This window comes from Mustela nigripes, chromosome 3 (genome assembly GCF_022355385.1).
Source record: "Mustela nigripes isolate SB6536 chromosome 3, MUSNIG.SB6536, whole genome shotgun sequence".
NCBI lineage: Eukaryota > Metazoa > Chordata > Mammalia > Carnivora > Mustelidae > Mustela > Mustela nigripes.
This window is the reverse complement of record NC_081559.1, coordinates 185,066,571-185,070,448: the sequence shown is the minus strand read 5'-3', so window position 1 is coordinate 185,070,448 and position 3,878 is coordinate 185,066,571.

The window sequence follows — 3,878 nt, the reverse complement described above, 5'->3', positions numbered from 1 at the left end:
ACACACAAAGATGGTTCAGCCCAGCATTCCTTTTGATGGGTTTACACACCAGTGATAGTAATAAACGCTGTAACCTCCGCTTTCAGTTAAGAAAGTTCTATCTATGTGGTTTTTTCATTAGGTATCATAAGGTCCCTGAGGAACATAATACTGTGATTAGTAGCACTTACCCAGGGACCCCGGGAAAAGTCAAACAGATGCCTCTTGACTCCAAATCCCTTGCTTGTAACACACCCTATCTCCTCAGAGAACCACAGTATCTGGCAGAATAGGATCAGTGCCATCAGTGCCACTGAAAAGTATAGCCGGGAGACTTTAAGATGTTAATGAAGAGGAAACATTTGTATGTTTGGGAATGAATCAGAAGGACTTCATGGGGGAGGCAGTATTTGATGAACTGAAGACTTCAAAGTGGAAATCAGTAGCAAGACTCCTAGTCAGACAGAATACTTATAGATTTCCTCAAAGCTGGCTTCTCTGATATTGAGCAAGGAAGAAGTTTGTTTTAAATGCTTTCTGCATTCTTTATATCCATGCTTTACATTTGCACTGAGAGGGTTAAATGAGTCAATCCGATAAAGCACTTAGTACTATACCCAGGATGAAATGTGTTCAACATGTTACCTATAGGATGGATCTTTGATTCTGACTAATGAAGATATGGGTGATCACTGAATTTTTTGCCATACATGTCAATATTTGTTTCTAATGAGGAAAAAAATAAGCTTAGCATAGGGACATATATCTGTTTTGACCTACGTCTTAATAAATATCAGTGTAATTGTTTATTGGTTGAAGAATGGACTTGAATGAGGTCAAGACAGTGAACTGGTTCCCATAAACTTGTATAGCCTATTAACAGGCTTCTGTCACCTGCCGTCACAAACTCAGGTGGAAGAACAAATTCTTTTTGGCTGTCACAGAGCTCATTCTTGTTATTCCCTTTAATTCATACCAATAAATAATACCAAGTACTTTGGTGCCTATATTATTGCTACAGCACAGAACAACTCATACCCATGGCATTCTTGGGACCTGACCTAGCTCCCAGAAGAAAATTCTCTTCTAGTTCACCAAGGGCGAGGGGAGGGCTTTGTGCCTCATAAATAAGATGCATGTGTCACATTGATCTGCTTTGAGCAATCACTTCCCTTTTGAAAAACACAAAGAATAGAAAAACAATGATGGTTATGATGCAAAGGCACACACACACACACACTGAATATTAACCAAGTATGCACCAACACAGTTATGGCTGCAGGACAAAGGGCTACAACAAGACATCATGCTCGGTGGGTTTCTTTTCTCCCAATGCCAGGACACCTCTGTCCCCAAAGGCTATGGAGAGGACATTCCGCAGAGAGGTTGTACTTCAAAAGATGTTGGGTTTTCTATTTCTGGAGTTCTCCAGAAGTTTGCTAGTAGGATTTAGGAAGTTAATCCCCTTGGGGCATGAAACAAGATCCTCCCCATCTGGTCTCCTCTAGGATATAGCAGAAGCATCATCACAGCAGGACTTTTCAGAAAATTCCTGACAACATCACCTAGTAACAGCTAACGATGAAGGAGAAGGAACATTAGAAATCTAGATTTTATTCTGTGGTCTGTGTGGCAAGAAGGCACTCCCAAATAAGGATACCTTCAGGGACTCACTGTGATAGGAGATTTGGCCTTCAGAGTGGAGACACTGACTCTCCGCAGACCACCTAATTCATATCCAGACAGAATATATAGTGTGATATTTAAGCCCTCTGGCTCTCAGACCATGACTGTCTGGGTTCAAATGCTGGGTCTGTAATTTAATCACTGTGTGATTTTTAAGTAAATTACTTGCCCTCTCTGTGCTTCATTTCCCTCATCTACAGGAAAACCATATCATAAGGATTAAATGCGTCAATCAAATAAAGCACATGTAACTAACTAAAATGCTAAAAACGTCACCTATCATTATCTCAGCTCTATTTAGGAAGTCAGGGGATCGAGTAATATATTCTAAGGCATTTCCATCAGGAAAGAAAAGATGCATTTAAATATTTGTGTTTTGGTTTTATGTTATGTAAAGGAATAAGCACTGCTTATGTAGGAAATTAGTTAAGTAAATAAACAAATAATAATTAGTGCATGCCTAATATGTACCAGGCAGTGCTCTGAGTCTGGGTGTATAGCTGGGGAAAAAAAAAAAAAAAAACCTGAAAAAATAAAAAGATAAAACCTCGCTCTCATGGAGCTTACAGAATTGGGGAGGGGGGGGACATGCAATACACAAGATAAATTAGGAACACGGGTAGCATATTAGAGAGTATTAAGGGCTACAGAGAAAAGAAGATGTAAGATATCTCCTGCATGTCCTCATCTAATCCGTCAGCTCTACTGAATAACCACAGGGAATCAGGCCTGGTCTGCTGTCTTAAACAGAAATATATGTCCTGCTTAACAATATGGGAAATGTCTACAACTCCTCTATTTGTAAAATGAGCCCAACATTGAATCACCTGAGATTGTGCGCAGAAAGGTGAAACTATGGCCAGCCATCATATTGGTAGATACAGTTGCTACGTTTAGACCACTGTGTTGTTTGGGACTCATTCTTATTTTGTGTTCCCTGAAGCTAGAAAAAAACTCCCCTATTCCTAACCACCCCCCCCCACACTGTTGGTAACAATGCAAGCTGGTGCAGCCACTCTGGAAAATAGTATGGAGATTCCTCAAAAAGTTGAAAATAGAGTTACCCCATGACCCAGGAATCACACGACTAGATATTTACCCTAAAGGTATAAATGTAGTGATCTGAAGGGGCATGGGGACCCCAAAGTTTATAGCAGCAACGTCCACACAGATGAATGGAAAAGGAGGTTTGGTACATATATACAATGGAATACTATGCAGCCATCAAAAAAACAAAATCTTGCCATTTGCAATGACGTGGATGGGAGTAGAGGGTATGCTGCTAAGCAAAATAAGTCAATCAAAGAAAGATAATTTTCATATGATCTCACTGGTATGAGGAAGTTGAGAAACAAGACAGAGGATCATACAGGAAGGGAGGGAAAAATGAAACAAGATAAAGCCAGATAGGGAGATAAAACATAAGAGGCTCTTAATTTCAGGAAACAAACTGAGGGTTGCTGGTGGGGAGGTGGATGGGAGGGATGGGGTAGCCAGGTGATGGACATTGGGGAGGGTATGTGCTTTGGTGAGTGCTGTGACTGTGTAAGACTAATGTATCACAAACCTGTATAAAACAAATAATACATTATATGTAATTAACAACAACAACAAAAACTATTTCTGAGGCCAGCACAGGAATTTCATCTCTTCTGAATCAGCCTGCAGTGATCCAGTTTCCTTGTGTTTGCCTCTTGAAATCCATGTCATTGGCTGGCCCAATGTATGCTCTGGACTACTGAGCTATCCATCAATTCTACCCCAGAGTGCAGGATAGGGGCTGGGGATTGTGGGTGGAGGGGATGTGGGTATAGCACGGATGTTGGCAGCCATGAACGCTAATAAAATATTTCTAAATGGTGATTAAAATAGGTAGAATACAATAAAGTTAACCTCTGAAGATCTGAGGTCAATCGTTTGTTCAGGAAACATTTACTGAGCACCTTGTATGCACCTGGCATTTTGCAAGGGCACTGGTTCTGTGGTATTGGAAAGGATGAACGGGCTTCCTATCTTCCCAGAGCTTTCAACAGAGGCAAGATTGCACACACACTGTCACCTACCTGAATAGGTTCAACACTTTAGAAAGCCCTCCTTGAGCCTCACATGGCCCCATGGAAATAAACATTACCATCTCCATCTTAAATGAAGAAACTGACATCCCAAGACTAAATAAGGAAAGTCAGAAGGAAAGGAGACCATCTGATACAACA